The 16,896-nt window shown below is 36.0% G+C and overlaps 1 long non-coding RNA gene and 1 other non-coding gene across 3 annotated transcripts in view; both read left to right on the forward strand.

Annotated features, from left to right (window-relative positions):
• Positions 1 to 16,896, forward strand: part of LOC128582237 (uncharacterized) — a 49,045-nt gene that overhangs the window by 1,725 nt on the left and 30,424 nt on the right. The window lies entirely within an intron of this gene.
• LOC128582772 (U6 spliceosomal RNA) lies at positions 14,327 to 14,433 on the forward strand. The gene has a single exon (XR_008379216.1). It is a non-coding gene; the product is annotated as a U6 spliceosomal RNA (small nuclear RNA).

A 16,896-nucleotide genomic window follows, 5' to 3' on the forward strand; every position in this document is an offset into this window, starting at 1 on the left:
ATCTGTTTATTCATCATTTATTTGGTACCTACTAAGTGCCAGATAGTTTCCCGGGTGGTAAAGATAAGACAGTAACAACAACAACAACATAAAATTCCTCTTCTCATGAAGTTTGAATCTATGGGGGGGAGTTAAATTAACGAAGAGACAAAAATTGGGAGAAGTAGCCTTGAAATCTGGATGTGGAAGGCCTAGAACACAGTGGTTTGGGGCCTGTAAGGATTTAGTCAACCTTTCTATCTAAAATCTTCATTTATAACATCAGTATGATGGGAAAAGACATTCATATTCCCCAGGGTTGTTATGAAGATGAAATTTTTTAAAATGTGAAATCACTTAAAAATGTAGCATACTCTACAGAGCTCTTTAGAAAAGTACTTTTATTACTGGAATTATTAGGGACAGAGAAAAATAAGCTAAGAAAAATATCACTACTAAGTATTTTTGAAGGTTGGGTACTAGAAGTAACATTTAGGGATGACCCTTCCTAGACTCACCGCTGGATTTAGAAGTCTCAGATGTTAGAATGTCTTCCCATCATGAACCTGGAGAAGAACATGAAAGTCCAGCTTTTTCCTGCTTCCTTCCTTCAAGCGTTGCCCCTGGAGAAACAACCAGTTTAGAAATATCAAAAGAAAAGATTGTGTTAAAAAAGTAGAAAAAATTTTGGTATGTCGGTCAAGATCAAATTCCTTCTCCTTCTCCTTTTTTTTTTTTTTTTTTTTTGAGACAGACTCTCACTTTTTCACCCTGGGTAGAGCTGGTGTCATAGCTTATGGCAGACTCAAACTCTTGGGCTCAAATGATCCTCTTGACTCAGCCTTCTGAGTAGCTGGTACTACAGGTGCCTGCCATAACTTCCAGCTACTAATATAGAGAGAGGGTCTTGTTCTTGCTCAGGGGTTCTCAAACTCTTGAGGTCAAGCAATCCACTGGCTTTGGCCACCCAGAGTGCTAGGATTATAGGCATGAACCACCATGCCAGCAACAGCAACTTCCTTTACAGATATTTGTTTGTTTGTTTTGTTTTTTGTATAAAGTCAGTCTTCATCCATTGACTTTTTATTTGTTAAATTACAAAGCCCTTTCCCAACCTGCTCTAGAACTCAGGCCAATAAAACCAGTGTTAGTGTTCACCTTAGTTTAAACATACCCCCTTCTTTGTTGTTGTTGTTATTCCGGAGGTTGAGGGTAGAAGGTGGGAGGAGAGAAGAGAGATGTGCCAACTTGGAAAATAACCATCCTGTGTTAGATTAGATCAATGGGAAAATACTCACGGATTCTTGGAACTCAAACTGTTTACAAAACATGAGACGGCTGTAATTGCAACTACGTTATTTCTCGGTAGAACTTGGAAGACACAGACCTTGACGAGTGGTCACAACAGGTTAACGTAAACTGAAATCCTCCAAGTTTTAAATAGTTCACTTACAGTTCTTTTTAATTATGGAAAAAGTAATTAATAACAAGGGAGTAATTATAATTAATTAATAAATCACCCCAAGGGGATAGAGTTCATTTGTAATATGAAACTAGGTTGGTGATAGAATTGAAAGTTCCCAAGTAGTTTGCCATCCTATTCCTCTTACTCCATGCTTAATTATTCGTAATTTGTAAGTAATTTTTTCCACCAAAAAAGCTTAAATGTGTCCAATTCTTTTACATGGAAAAGAGTGTGAGAGTAAGGATTATGGCTATCTCAACCAACAGTGGTTCTTAGCTGTGAGCCTTTAAGAAGGTAGTATGTGTGATGGAAAGATCAGAGCTTTGGAGCAAAACAGAATCTAAGTTTTCGCCATTCTTAATGATGTGTTCCAAACTCCAGTTATAAAAGAGATCAGATGGCATGTTTAATATAGATAAATATACCTACCACAGGCTTATTGTTAGCGTGAAATAGAATAATGCATTTTAAACTCATGATATGGCACATGCACTCAACAAATATTAATTCTCCTTCTTCTACTCAGTTCATGAGGCCTCTGATGGAAATAGCCATAGTGAATTCATTGAAAAAGCTAGAGTTGGTGAGAAGGAAATTCAAGATAAATTTGAGGACTTATTTGTGTTAATCGTATAATCAAAGTGAGAATATTGAAACGAGTGAGTCTAGTACTAGTATTTCATGTATTTACATCTTCATTAAATTTACAGTTTACTGAGGGACAAGAACATGAACTAAAAGTCACAAAAATGAATGACCAAGACAGGAATTTGGAAGGAAAGAAATGTGGTTCTGTATATGGTAGAGGAAATAACAAGGGAGAGTCTCTCCTGAACAGGAGACTTGAGGGTACACGGTTTGGGGCTGAAGTTCCTAAAATGTCCTTTCAGCAATTCTAGGGAGCCAAGTTCAGATTTTTGGAAAACCTGTGTATCAGGATTATGGTGACAGAGGAAGCTCAGGAATATATAAACACAGAGACACCGATGAGTGTCGGAAATGGGGTGAAGATATTTTTGAGGATTATATATGAGGGATTTCATTACATTGTTCCATCATTGAGTTCAAGAAAATTTCAATCTTAGCTGAGAAAGTAGAAGGTAGGATGTGTGATGGAAAGATCAGAGCTGATTCTAAGTTTTCCAGCTATGACAAGTGAGAGAAGAAAGAAAAGAGGGGAGAAAAAAGGAGAAAGAGAAGGGGAAGGAGAGAAGGAAAATGAACAGAACCTCAGGCGGAAGGCCACCCAGCAGTGGCAGAGAGTGTCCCTAAATAATAGGAGGAAACTGAAAGACAAAATTCAGAAGGGACACATGAATATTTTAAATTTGTGCCAGCTCAGTGAGAAAAATGAGCTCCCGCACCAGTAACTTACCTAATCGGCAGACAGTTTGTGCTGAGAGATTCCTGATTTGTGGTAAAAATAGGTTTACACCTAGATTGACAGAACATTTGAGTCACTTCAGAGGACATGGGGGAGGGGCACAGGCAGAGAGAGAAAAAGGAAAGATAGTGAAGGCAAATCCTCTGCCCTCTCCAGGTGGAGGCAGGGAGTCTTGCAGAGAAGTGGGGCTGGGCCTAGACTAGGGAGGGCTTCAGCTGAGAGGCTTGTGGGGGGGGCAGCCTTTTAAAAACAACACCAAAGAAATAAGTCTAGGACAAGCTAAGGGGGAAACAGGCTGCTCTTCAGATCTTTCAAGAAGTGTATAGTTTGCTCTGTGTTCTCAGCCCTGATTGTCATTCAGTATGACTATAGGGACATGGGTCCTAAAATTCTGTGTTCAGCTCATGACTAGCCACAAAATGACACTTAGGAGGCATAATTTCCAGGCAAGGTAACAAGGAATGTTCTTCTAACCAAGAAACACTCTTTGGTACAAAAAATAAAGTCTTCTTCATAATTCTGCCTTCCTCTTCCCTTGTCACCCAGATTTTTGAATGTGAAAGTAAAATTTTGCAAACATTAGGATTTTTCCTACCAATTGGTGAGTGACCAGTTGATGTGGGTTTGTTTAGGACTGAGTGGGGATTCAGGAGGCCTGACTTTCAGTGGTAAAACTGGGAAGATTCCTGGCAAATCAGAATGAATCAGTCACCTTATTTCTCAGAAAAACACCACATGAGCTTATGTCTATTCATAAGTAAGAACAATGTACAGACTGGAGGATATATAAAGTAGACTTTTTTCTTTAAAATGTATTGTGACTACAAATATGGGGTTTAATATTAGTCAGATGAAGTTGTAAGTTCAGCTCAATCATTTGCTAATCATTTGACCTTAAGCAAGATTTATAACTTCTCTAAATTTCAATTAAGTCGTCTATAAAATGGCTGGGCACAGTGGCTCCCACCTGTAATCCTATCACTTTGAGAGGATCACTTGAGCCCAGGACGTAGCGGTTTCAGTGACCTATGATGACACCACTGCATTCCAGTCTGGGTGACAAAATGAAGGTCTCTAAATAAATAAGTAAAATGGAAATAACATTACTTTATAAGTTTTTTTTTAATAATATATCTAAGCAATGTCAATGAAATCCAGCATACGGTGTCTGACACATAAGCATTCAATATACATTAATATGTTATTTAAACTATGATTGAAGAAACATCCATCTAGTTTACCCCAATAAAGCAAGCTCTTTCATTTTCTCATTTTCTATATGAACAGAATTTTACATGATGTAATGTCTTATAGTGTAAATCTTATATTACATGATTTTATTTAAATATAACTATGATTATTACATTTTTCCACTGAAAATATTATATAAGCATTTTTTTATGGTGGTCCATATCAGTAATATTTAAAATGTTGAATATATGTGGACTTATTTCTCTATGTCATTTATGTCTTCTAAAAAATGAAATAAATTATGATATTCAGATGATCCAAATTAGAGTAGTGCCTGATGTTACTAGCTTACTAACCTAAACAGATGTCTCTAATATAGAATGGTTAGCCAAGTATTTTGTTACTGCCCTCCAAGTGGCTGGTTATGACATATTGCCCAAAATGTTTGGTGCTTTAATGCTTAGTCAGAGTCCACCATGACAAATAGTCACCACTGTACAAACACATTTAGTCCATAAAGTTTCTCCATTAGTTTAGGAAAAATAGTTGTTTAATCAGATATATACACATATCTCACACTGTTTCAGAAGCCCAGACATTTTTTTCTAGGGATAATACATGTTTGTTTTTAGATTAGTAAGCAATAGAAATGTGCCAAAAGTTTTTTGAGCATAGGCATTACATGTTCAACATGTCCTTGATTTTAGGATCTGGACGAGGTGTTGTGGTTTTAGAAAAGACTTGCTGTATCATTTTGTGATACAAGTATCATCTTTTTATTAAACCATTTAAATAGGTTTTTCTTTTACTTTCTTGTATTTAAGTCTAAACTATCATAAGATTTAAGATTCTTCAGTTGTAGCAATATGATGTTCAAAAATTGGCTCTTCTGATGAATAGAATACAATGTAGTAATATACTTGTTTTTTATTTCATATAGTCATAGCTATTATTCTATCAGGAAAGAAAGCGATAGGCCCTCTTTTGCAGTGGTTTAAATGAGTGATCTTATTATATCGTCTCAATATTTTACCAAGTGTATTGTATGTGTGTACTTGTGTACCTTTTAAAGAAGGAGAAAGCAAGCGAAGAGAATTTAATCTGTTTGCCCAGTATCACATGCCGTGCACAAGCGCCTGGCTCATGATTCATACAAGCAAAAAGAAGTTCTTATTCTCGACCTCCTGATAGTGACCAAAAGAATAATCAAGGAGCAACCTAACTTAGAAGAGTTTCGAGTTTTATTTGGGAACCTTTCTGATAACTTTGGCTTTGTCTAGTTATGTGGCTAAGAGAGGCAGAAGCTGGTAGCTGAGATGCAAATTTCTGTCCCATTAGTAAATAATGACACAATGGTATTTTTCCAGGTACATAATGATGTACACATCACAGTACTCAGCCTGTCACAAAATAGATGTTCAAATTAGGATACTTGAAACACGTGGTCTATTTCATAATTTTAAAACAAGCAGTGAGAAGAAGCAGGGAAGAGATAGAATAGTTTAGCACACTACTATAGGGTAAAGATGGAGAGACCACACTTTCCTAGCATGGAGTTATACAATAATGCGTCCTACCTTTGTCTCTTCCCCCATCAGTCAGCCCCACTTAGAGTAGTTACAAGGACTGGAGTTGAGGGCGAGCAAAGGATCTCAGCAGATGAAAGGTGTCTGGAACTAGCACACAGGGCCTCTGAACACCAAGCCAAAAGATAACACTCACATACAGGAGAGTCTTTTCTGGTGGAACATCTCATCTTTTATATGCTCATTTAAAATTATTGAGATGACTGATCATTGAGGTGTCTAAATGTAAATGCGATCAATGGAAACAAAGAGAAAAATAAGGCAAAAATGAACATGGGTCTTATCTATTTCTACAAAAAAGCCCATGAAAAACGGCATCCTAGGATCTTTTGAAAGAGCGATTTTATTTCATTTTTTAAGTCTCCTATGATTTAGATGTGCTGAAGCAAGTTACATTTCAATATAATTGTTTTGCTTTTTTATTGGTATAAATTCTACTGAAATGTAACAAATTATTTTGTGTAAACCATTTATAAAGAACATCTTTGTGAGTAAATCTTTTTCATGTAGTATCCTCCTAAGATGGAGATGGAATACACTTCACATTTTCAATCTGTGTTTATTCCACGTTTAGTTAAGTTTAAAAATCAGGAAAAAAGGATTTTTGAACTTTAATTTTTATTTATTTATTAGTCGACAGAATATAGAACATTTTCTTTTAAGTGAGATTACTACTGAAAAAGGCTAAAAAAGCATCTTAGTTCTAAATATTTTTAACTCACTTAGAAAATAAGTTACTTTGGACTTGAAAGGGTCATTTCTTTCTGAAAATGGTGGGCGCGGTTTGATCCAAGGATTACCACGTAGGCTGAGGATAGAATTGCTTTCTAAATTTGTTTCTAAGAAAACAGATGCTCATAGGCTGTTGGAGATCCCGTAATAGGGCATTCTCTTCTGCTGAACACTGTAATGTGGATTCTGACAAGCACGACTCGTATGATGGATTTTTAGGAAGGGATGACATTCTTTAACGTGGTTTCCTCAACTCCACTTCTCACTTCCAAATCCTTTAGGAATTGACACCAACTGCCCATTTGACACATGTTCATTAATTTCCTTTCAGTAGAACTATTCTCTTCACTCAGCTGTTGCAGCAACTTAAGGTTTTTACAGACTTTTCTGATAGGCTTTTCACTGGACGTTCTTTCTGCATTTCAGGGGACCATGTAACACCAGAGCCCTAAAGCTTGTCACAGAGTCCATACTATAGTTTCCCGCTTGCTCCGTTACCTCCTCCCATAAAGGAAAACTCTAGGCTGACCTCTTAAAAAGTGCAAGGAGCAAAATCAATTAGTTCTCTCTATCAGGACTCAATAATCATGACAGCAGTAAATCTGTGCCAATGCCTCTTTTCCTAACCTGCATCTCTCCTTACACCTGACCTGAGTAAATCTAGTAGATCCCTAATTATAAACTGCTTACAGAGAATTTTTTTTTCTCTCTGTCTCTCATTTGGGAGGAGCGTGTGCATGCTCTATGTGAGCAAGCTCATTTCACAACCGTGGCTGGAAGTGCTAACAGATCCCAGGCAACAGAGAATGCTTATTGCATCCCTTTGTGAAATATGGGCCATTTGCTAATTTATATTCATGGTTAGAAAACCCCCTCATTTTGAGGATTAAAGGGCATAAACATAAAACATGCTGCAGATGTGTATAATGTTTATTTGTAATAAAATTAGTCCGGACTGTGCAATGGCATGATTTTTCCACAGCACCACAAGAAGCTATTTTCCTGTGTGTTCAGTTTTTGTTTGGGGTCAGTGAAAAATCACATCACAAAGAAAGAATGTGAAAATCAAGGGTCGCTTTGCACTTTACCAATGTGTTGTGCCCATTCTGGGAATCGTTTATAGTCGGGGTTTGCCAAAAGGCAGCAATTATTTGGTGGTTGCTATACTTAAAAAATGATATAAGAAGTGACTTTGGATTGTTTTGATATCCTTTTACCATTTTTTCCCCGCACTAATGTAGTTTAGTCTTTTTGATTTTGTGTTATGATGCAATAGCACTCAGAACATATACTACTTAAAAAAGGACTACGACATCCTTTCCATATATTAATTCTTTAATCTTTACATGTATGATTCTCAAATACCCAGATGTCTTATGTTTCCAAACTTTATTTTTATTTCTTTGAGGATTTGGTATTTTAAATAGTTTTCTACATTTCAATGGGATTTTTCTTTAATCTTATCCATGTTAATTCACCAAAAAGTGAATTTTTTCCTGACTTTGAAGAAAATCCCAGACTTTTCAATGAAATAAGTTATCTTTTGAAGATTAAAGTGATGATAAAATTGGCTTTTGGATATATGATAACACTGTAATACTACTTTTGGCAGTGGTGAGTTATTTAAGGAGTTTATAAATACATTATCTTAGCCACAGGGAAAAAAATGAAGTAAAATGTTTCAAGATCTCATAAGAGTAGTGTGAAATTTTCTGAGGGTGCAGTAATTTAGATCGACCTTCAAAAGTGAGTGGCAAGAACTTTCTGGAGCCCTGGAGCTTTTAATAGTCTATTACAGTAAAAACAAAGAATGGAGATGAACAGAGAGAGAGAAAGAGAGAAAAGTAGAGGGGAGGAAAAGGAAGAAGGAGACAAAGAGTGTGGGTGAGAGTGAGAGAAAGAAAGGCTAAAGGGGAAAAGTGAGGTTGTAAAGTAATTCTAACTTCAGACTTACCATTGGACTTCTTTTAAAATTAATTCTTTAAAAAAATCACAAGGCATGGAAAATCAATGCATAATCTCAAACTATTTAAAATGCTTAAAATACTGATACTAGGTTATAACTAGGTTATAGCTTTCAAATGAAAGCCATAAATTAGCTTCATAGTAGGGCTGAGTACATTGGATACTTTTTCTTCCATTCTTGAGATACTTTACTAAGAAGAATAAGTTCCAGCTCCATCCATGTAAACATGAAAGAGGTAAAGTCTCCATCTTTCTTTAAGGCTGCATAATATTCCATGGTGTACATATACCACAATTTATTAATCCATTTGTGGATCAATGGGCACTTGAGCTTTTTCCATGACTTAGCAATTGTGAATTGGGCTGTAATAAACATCCTGGTGCAAATATCTTTGTTGTAATGTGATTTTTGGTCTTCTGGGTATATGTCTAGTACAGGAATTATAGGATTGAATGGCAGGTCTATTTTTAGATCTCTAAGTGTTCTCCAAACATCTTTCCAAAAGGAATGTATTAATTTGCATTCCCACCAGCAGTGCAGAAGTGTTCCCTTTTCTCCACATCCACGTCACCATCTCTGGTCTTGGGATTTTGTGATATGGGCTAATCTTACTGGAGTTAGAATTTGGGGAATGGGGAGTGGGAGGGGAGGGAGGGGGGAGGATGGACGGAGGGAGGGATGATAGGTGGGATTACACCTGCAGTGCATCTTACAAGGGTATATGTGAAACTTAGTAAATGTAGAATGTAAATGTCTTAACACAATAACTAAGAAAATGCCAGGAAGGCCATATTAACCAGTGTGATGAAAATGTGTCAAACTGTTTATAAAACCAATGTATGGTGCCCCATGATTGCATTAATGTACACAGATATGATTTAAAATTAATAAAAAAATACTTGGAAGAAAGGGAGAAGAAAAAAAATTAATGTGGGTTATACCTTTGCAAAAAAAAAAAATACTGATACTAGATTGATACAAAATGTCTTAGGATAAAGTCTTTCTCCTTTTTAATGATTTGCTTTCTTGGGAATATGATTTGGGGGCACACAAGCCACAAAAACTTGGAAGCACTTAATGCTATCTCCCAGATGCCCCTACAACAAAGTGCAGTCTGGATGGAAAGACGAGGAGACCATTTGCGGAGTGTAGATCATCAAACTATACTAGTTTTTCACAATTGTCTCTTTTTACACAGCTTATAGTGATTATAATACCTAGTTCCATGATTATCCATATCCTAGCATTTATGACATTGTGCTACAATGTTTATTTGTTCATATCATCCACTATTTAAAGGCAGAAACTGTGTAATAATTAATTTTGATTATAGAAGACTATTTGATCTATAATAGATACTATGCAATCTTTGTGTGTGAATGAATGAAAATGATAATTTTTGAAACCGTCATTCATCTTCTTTGAGTGTGCTTTAAAGAGACATTTTTCTTACTTGTTACGTATTTCTATTTGGTATTTATTTACATTTTATTGGGTGCTTTGCCCAAAAGATGTATGTTTAAATTTGTGCAAGAAAGTAATTGGGTAACTTTTTTATTAGTAGAAATTCTTCTTTTTTTTTTTATTGTTGGGGATTCATTGAGGGTACCCAGAAGCAAGTTACATTAATTGCTTTTGTTGGATAAGGACCCTCTTATATTTGTGTTCTGCCCCCAAAAGGTGAACCCTATCAACTTTATGGGATCAGAGGCTCTTTTCTCAGAAAACATTTTATGATAGGATTTGTCTTTTGTAGCCGAAATTTCTAAGTTTTAGACACAAGTCTGGATGTCACAATTAAATCTTGAATTTTTGTGTTTATACACTCATGCTGTGTATAGGAAGTATGATTTCCTATTAGAAGGACATTTTAAAAGCACCGATGAGTTACTTGCTCCTGGTCACTCAGCTCCCAAATACCTGGCTATCATTGATGTCCCCAGCCTCTGTGTTAATGAGAATCAATGAGAGGGAATTAGCTTGTATGAGTGAGGGCCTCAGGACGTGTATTAACCTTACTCTTGGCCATTCTCCAAAATGCTCTCCAGAAGCTGGTCTGTGTTGCTACCTTTTTACTTCCTGAACCTTGCACTTTCAAGGTTTCCTGGGCACCTAAAGAAGTCAGAATAGCATGGAACCCAGCAAAAGAAATCAAGTCTTACCCTCTCTTTTTGTATCCTTCAACGTCCGCACAAAGTGTTGGATTTATAGTAATAAAAATATTTTAACGTATCTTAAAATAACTCAATTTGTAAAACACTTCATCTAGTATAACTTCAATTTAAAAAAAAATTATTTTCAGTGTTGTATATGAGGAGTAGATAGCCCATGTATAAGAGGCCTTTAAAACGGTCACATTAACCAAATGATACTGTTGAAATAATCAGGCCTCAAGATTTATGAAGCAGTGATCCTGGGATTCAATGACTTCCTGGGATTCACTGGGAGCTTATTAATATTTAGATTCTCAACATCCACAGCAGCCCAACTGAACCAGAATATTTCTGTCAATGCTAGCAGAGTTGTTGACGGGATTAAAGTGGTTTGCAAACTTGGCTGCATGTTGGAAGTACCCGAAAAACATGGCAAATAATTATAAAGCACAGCTAAGTTTGAGAATCTCTGGCCCAGCACAATATCCAACACTTACTGCGCGCCCATTATTGATGGACACACTAAAGTTAGATAAAAGAAAAGCTAACAGCTGATTAAGAATCCATCTTACCACAAAAAACAAGTAAGTAAGGCCATAGCAGTGTTCATCAGTTTGATTTAAGCATTCCATATTGTGTATCGAATCATTGCATTGGATGCCATAAATGTACCTAGCGATGATTTTAATTAAAAGTTAGCAAACAAAAAATTAAAATCCATCTTAAATTCTAATACGTTAAGCAAAAGTAAGATTAATTATATTCCAATATGATTTTCTTGTTTTACTTCAACCTAAACTGAATCTTGGCTTTAAGGAACCATAAATTCCCCCCCCCCCAAATACATGGTTCACTTATTTTACATTAGTAAACATCAGTATCATTTCAATTATAAATAGCATTGGTCACTTATGAAATACAAATCCTTTACTTCAGTGAAGTTCTACTTTAAAACATAGATTCTAGAATATAATTCCAAGAAGAAATAAAACCATAATTCAATTATTATAAAATCAGAATTCTCACATGATGGTAAGGATAATGGAAACACCAATATATATTGAATACTTACTATAGACCAGTTATCCTTTAAAGTTGTTTAGATATATTAACTCTTTCCCACAATATCCCCAAGAGAGCTAATATCAGCCCAAGATTTTTACATTGTACATTTAAAGCGAAAATAAATATACAGAAAAGAAATGCTAGGGTAAATCACCTATCCTTGTATATTGTTTGTTTTATAAAAAATTATTTGTCAAATTTGCAGAAACCTCTCTCAAATTGGGATTTTTTTTTTTGTTTTTTGGCCGGGACTGGGTTTGAACCCGCCACCTCCGGCATATGGGACCTGCGCCCTACTACTTGAGCAACAGGCGCCGCCCCAGTGATTTTTTTTTTTTTTTCTGTAAAATATTGAAGGCATATACCTTACTTCTCTGGGTACAGACTAATTAATAGCTGCACAGAGACTGGACTGATGCTGAGCTTTCTGGTCAGATTGAATTGCTTCTCACATGTAGAGATGAGTTTTGTGGGAGCAGGAAACAAGGTAGCCTGCTCCAAATTATAAGCTTCAGTTATCTGGGAAATTCAGTTATGTGAATATGTTCTGTTAAAAGATTAACTGACACAAAATTTTTAAAAAGTTTATGTGAGCAAACAGTGATTCACGAATGGGGAAGAGGCAAAGTTTAAGAAGTTTTAAGCTCTGTTGAAGAAACTCGCGCAGAAAGCTTTCATAGGATGAATGTGAGCGACAAGACCAAGAGACTATTGGATTGGTCACGGTTACGCAGATGCCTTATTTGGTCTATTCTACTGGCAAGTCCCCAGTTATTGAATTTTAAGTTAGTTGGTGACTTTTGATTTGTTGAGTTTACTTTTCTTTTTCTTCTAACACTGGCATTTACAAGAAATGGCTCAAGTCAAGTTCTGCTTATATTCGCAAGTGGAACAAGGTTTAGGTTATTTTCAAGGCCTAACTGCCTTTGTCTGCTCTGGGATTTTTCAGGCCTGGTGTCCATTTTATTTGATTATAACAGGTCTTCCTAATTATAACATTATATTATAGGCTGCTTTCATTAAATTTGTTGAAATAAGGTTACTTCAAGTAGTTTAATGGTCTAAACTTCAATTCTTATAAATTGTGGAGAATCTGTAAAGTCTAACATTGAGGTGGTAGGATCTACTGAGCATTAAACCTTGAGTGAACTATTATACTAAGAGTGAGATTATTTATGGACTTTAAAGGGAAACAAGGCCTTGAGATATATAAGAGTTTTTCTATTTATAATCTATTTTGTTTTCTGGCAAAGGTTTGGTTTCTTGATTTCAATTTTTTTTTTTTTTTTTTTTTTGCAGTTTTTGGCCAGGGCCAGGTTTGAACCCGCCGCCTCCGGTATATGGGGCCAGGGCTCTACTCCTTTGAGCCACAGGTGCTGCCCCTTCAAGATTTCATTTTTTCTTAGCAGCCAAATTCCCTACCATCATTTACTGAATAATTTATATTTTTTTCCATAAGTAAGTAATATTTTATTACTATTAAAATCTTAGAATACAGTCTGTATTAGGAAAACTTACCTGTTTCATTGAGGATACCAATGGCTGCTTTTCATCTCAATGATACACTTTTGATTTTAGATAGTAAAATATTTTAACAAATGGAAAAGCCATGCTTTTCTCATTGCCTTCATTACTTAAAAGTTTGAGAACTATTTTTTGGTACTTATTCTCACAGAGGAACTTAAGAAATTATTTTTTCAAATTTGAAATAATCAGATACTAATAGGATGTTTAAGTTGGCATATTTACTCTCTCAAGTAATTGGAGAAGAACCATGTTCTTTATAGTAGGCTTCTTTTACTGAAAAAATTATATTTTAAATTTTTACTGAAAAAATTTTATTTAAAATTTTTCTCTTTTATAGTTTTCTTCAGAATGTAGCATAAGTTTAACCTCTTAACATGTTATAATATTTTGGACGCTGTAAGTTAACTGATTTTTCTCATTACATCTTTCACTCATAACTGGTTGCATATAGGTTTTGCATACTTACTGTGCCATTACTTACATTAAAGAATTTATTACTTATAATTTTTTCAGTCTAAATAGATAATATTTAGATAATATCTATATTGTCTAGGTGTGTCATAGTTTTGTACCAAGCAACGGCAATTTTAACTCTGTTATTTATGTTTTCTTTATTTTCTTTATGCTTTGATCGGATTAGTGATAGTACAGTTTTAGTACCTAATTTTGATGCATTTTTGCCTCTAAAATTGTTTTAGTACTTTAAGTGACTTAAAAATATTTTAATTCATTCATTCATTCCCTCATTCAGTTAGCATTTATCCCGTACTCTTAGGTGCTGTGAAAGATAAACACATAGACATACAGATTCAGGAGATGAAGTCATTGAATTCTGCCCGGCCTCTATTTTCTGTATGAGCCTAAGGAAGTGAGCCACCCCTGAATTAGCTGGTCAGCAGAACCCTGCTCCTTGCTGACCCACTTCCCTGCCCCTGGTTTGACGTGGAGCTGCACAGCACCCGTTGTGAGATTCTCTTTCACTTTGCTTCACCTGCCTGTTACAATATGCTGCCTCTGACTCGTTTGCTCTCATGTGTCCTGGTAACCTGGTTTAGCACCTGTTGCCCTCTACTGTACTCTCTGGACTTGGTGTCTGCCTCTGTGCCTGTGCACCTTGGCAGACACCAAGCCGAACTCAGCCGAACTCAGATCTTCATCTGTGTCTTCAGCACCTGCTTCGCCCCTGTAGGGTATCTCGTTCCAGGTTGCTTCTGAAATTGCCTTACCCTATCTTTTTAGTCTAATGAGTTTTGATGAGATCTTTAAAAAAATATTCTAGTGCTCACCTCGACAGCACATATACTAAAATTAGGACAATACAGAGAAGATTAGCATAGCTCCTGCACAAGGATGACACGCAAATTCTTGAACAAGTATGCTACTCCCCTTTCTGTCCCCTTAAAAATAAACATAGTGAAATTCAAAGGGAAGAAAATGTTTTCTTAAAGATACAGGAACTTTGACCCTACTATTTATTTTTGTTTTTTTCTTGTGGCTACTGAAATATGTTAAATTTCAGTGAATGGCCCTAAATTTTTTAGGTTTTGAAGGTATGCGTGCTTTTTAATAGGGAGTTGTGTGTGGGGGGCGGTGGGTGGGTGCACACAATTTCAGAAAACAGCCATAAGGTTTGCTATGTCTGGATTGTTGTGAACTGGGAAACCGAGTTTGTTGGAGTATCTATAATGTAAAAAAAAATTAATTAAGAAATTAATAAATAATTTAATAATAAATTAAATTAATAATTGTTAATAACTTGCTCAATTGCACAGTCCAACATCATCATAAGTTTATCCTACACTTTCTTCTAAGATTTTTATTGTTTCATGTCTTAGATTTGAATCTTTTATCCATCTTGAGTCATTTTTTTGTAAGTGGTAAAAGGTGTGGATCCAGTTTTAGTGGACCATTTTTAGTCATTTTAGTCATTTTTTTGTAAGTGGTAAAAGGTGTGGGTCCAGTTCTACGTGTGATTGTCCAGTTCTCTCAGCCCTACACCATTTGTTGAATAGGGATTCTGCCCCACCCCCGTATGCTTTTGTTTAGTTTATCAAAGGTCAGATGGCTATAAGAGGCTGGTTTCATCTCTTAGTTTTCTATTCCATTCCATATGTCTGTGTCCCTATTTTTGCACCAATATCATGCTGTTTTGATTATTGTAGCCTTAGTGGGACTGCCAGCTAATACAACCTTTTGGAAAGAAGTATGGAGAATCCTCAAACAACTCAAATTAGACCTCCCATTTGATCTTGTAATCACATTACTAGGCATATACCCAGAAGAAAAAACAAAACTCATTCTATCATAAGGACGTTTACACTAGATAAACGTTTATCTAGTGTAAACGTCCTTATGATAGAATGAGTTTTGTTTTTTCTTCTGGGTATATGCCTAGTAATGGGATTTACAATTGCCAAAACGTGCAAACAACCTAAATGCCCACCAACCCAGGAATGGATTAACAAGCTGTGGTATATGTATACCATGGAATACTATTCAGCCACTAAAAAAGATGGAAACTTAACATCTTTTGTATTAACCCGAATGGAGGTGGAACACTTTCTTCTTAGTAAAGTATCACAAGAATGGAGAAGCAAGAATCCAATGTACTCAATTCTAATATGAAGCCAGTAGGTGATCTAATACATAGCCACATAAGAGAAAAACTCAAGTCCATTCAAGGTGGGGGAGGCAAGAGGGGTGGGGAAAGGGGAGCAGTGTAGGGGATGGGGGTCCTCCCTCTTAAGGGGCACTACATACCTTACCGTGTATGGCACACCTTTTGGGAGTGGAACACAATTTTAAAAGGGACTTCACCTAACAAATGCAAACAGTGTAACCTAATTCTTTGTATCCTCAATTAACCTGAAACAATAACTAAAAAGGAACAGAAGGGCTTGAATAAATTGAGAGGATGGCAAGTTCCCCCAAAGAAGTTGCTTAATTGGACAAAATTTGTTTGGGTCATTTTCAGTTGTTTTAAGGCTTTTTTGCACACCCTCAAGTTCTTGGTTTCATTCCAGATAGCCAATCATCAAGAACATCAAGAACAAACGATATATTACTACATGCCAGTTTCCCTCGCTCTCCCTCTTCATTTATCTTTAACCCAATCATTGTTTGTTTGCTCTCTGACTGTGAAGATGTTTCAGCATGTGTGAATTGGTGGGAAAATACATTATCACACAGGCAACATTATCTTACTTTTGCTAAGGGGAACTTTCAACTTAACACATTTGTTTCTCTCCTGTGTAAGAGCTTATGCTAAAATGCTACTTGGAAAAATTACGAGAAATCTTCCTGGTTAAGTAGCTGACAATCTAGTAAATAGAGAAAGGCAGTGGACAAAAGTGGACAAAAATGCCTTCAGAAAGGTCCTGAGAAAGCCAATAGTTACTGAGGAAGACAGAGCCTCGCATTGAAAATGCTTAGGGTTGGTTTTCACAAGCAGTGAGTAGTCTAATTTGATTTAGGTCGAGGGGAAAGAAAAAGAGGAATCTTGTGGAAAATTCACTTTTAAGATATGAATTTAATTCAATGTTTCATAAAAATCTACTGAACTGATCAGTGGAATGGTCAGAGCTGAGAGACAGGAGCAAACATCTGGCAACAAAGTGAAGCCAGTTGGAAAGGCAAGCAAACAATACCATGTGGTTTAGACCAAATGTATGCTGGAGAAGGCAGTGAGTAACAGGGGAGGACGAGATCCTTGAATATAAAGGCTGCCACTCTTCCTGACTCCCAACGTGTTGGGAATAATTTAATGTGCACAAAATAGACTATGATAGAAAACATCCAGAAGCTTCCCTTCTTGAGAATGAGAGTATTTAGAGTTTACGTGGAGGCAC

The sequence above is a fragment of the Nycticebus coucang genome, chromosome 3 (genome assembly GCF_027406575.1).
Source record: "Nycticebus coucang isolate mNycCou1 chromosome 3, mNycCou1.pri, whole genome shotgun sequence".
NCBI lineage: Eukaryota > Metazoa > Chordata > Mammalia > Primates > Lorisidae > Nycticebus > Nycticebus coucang.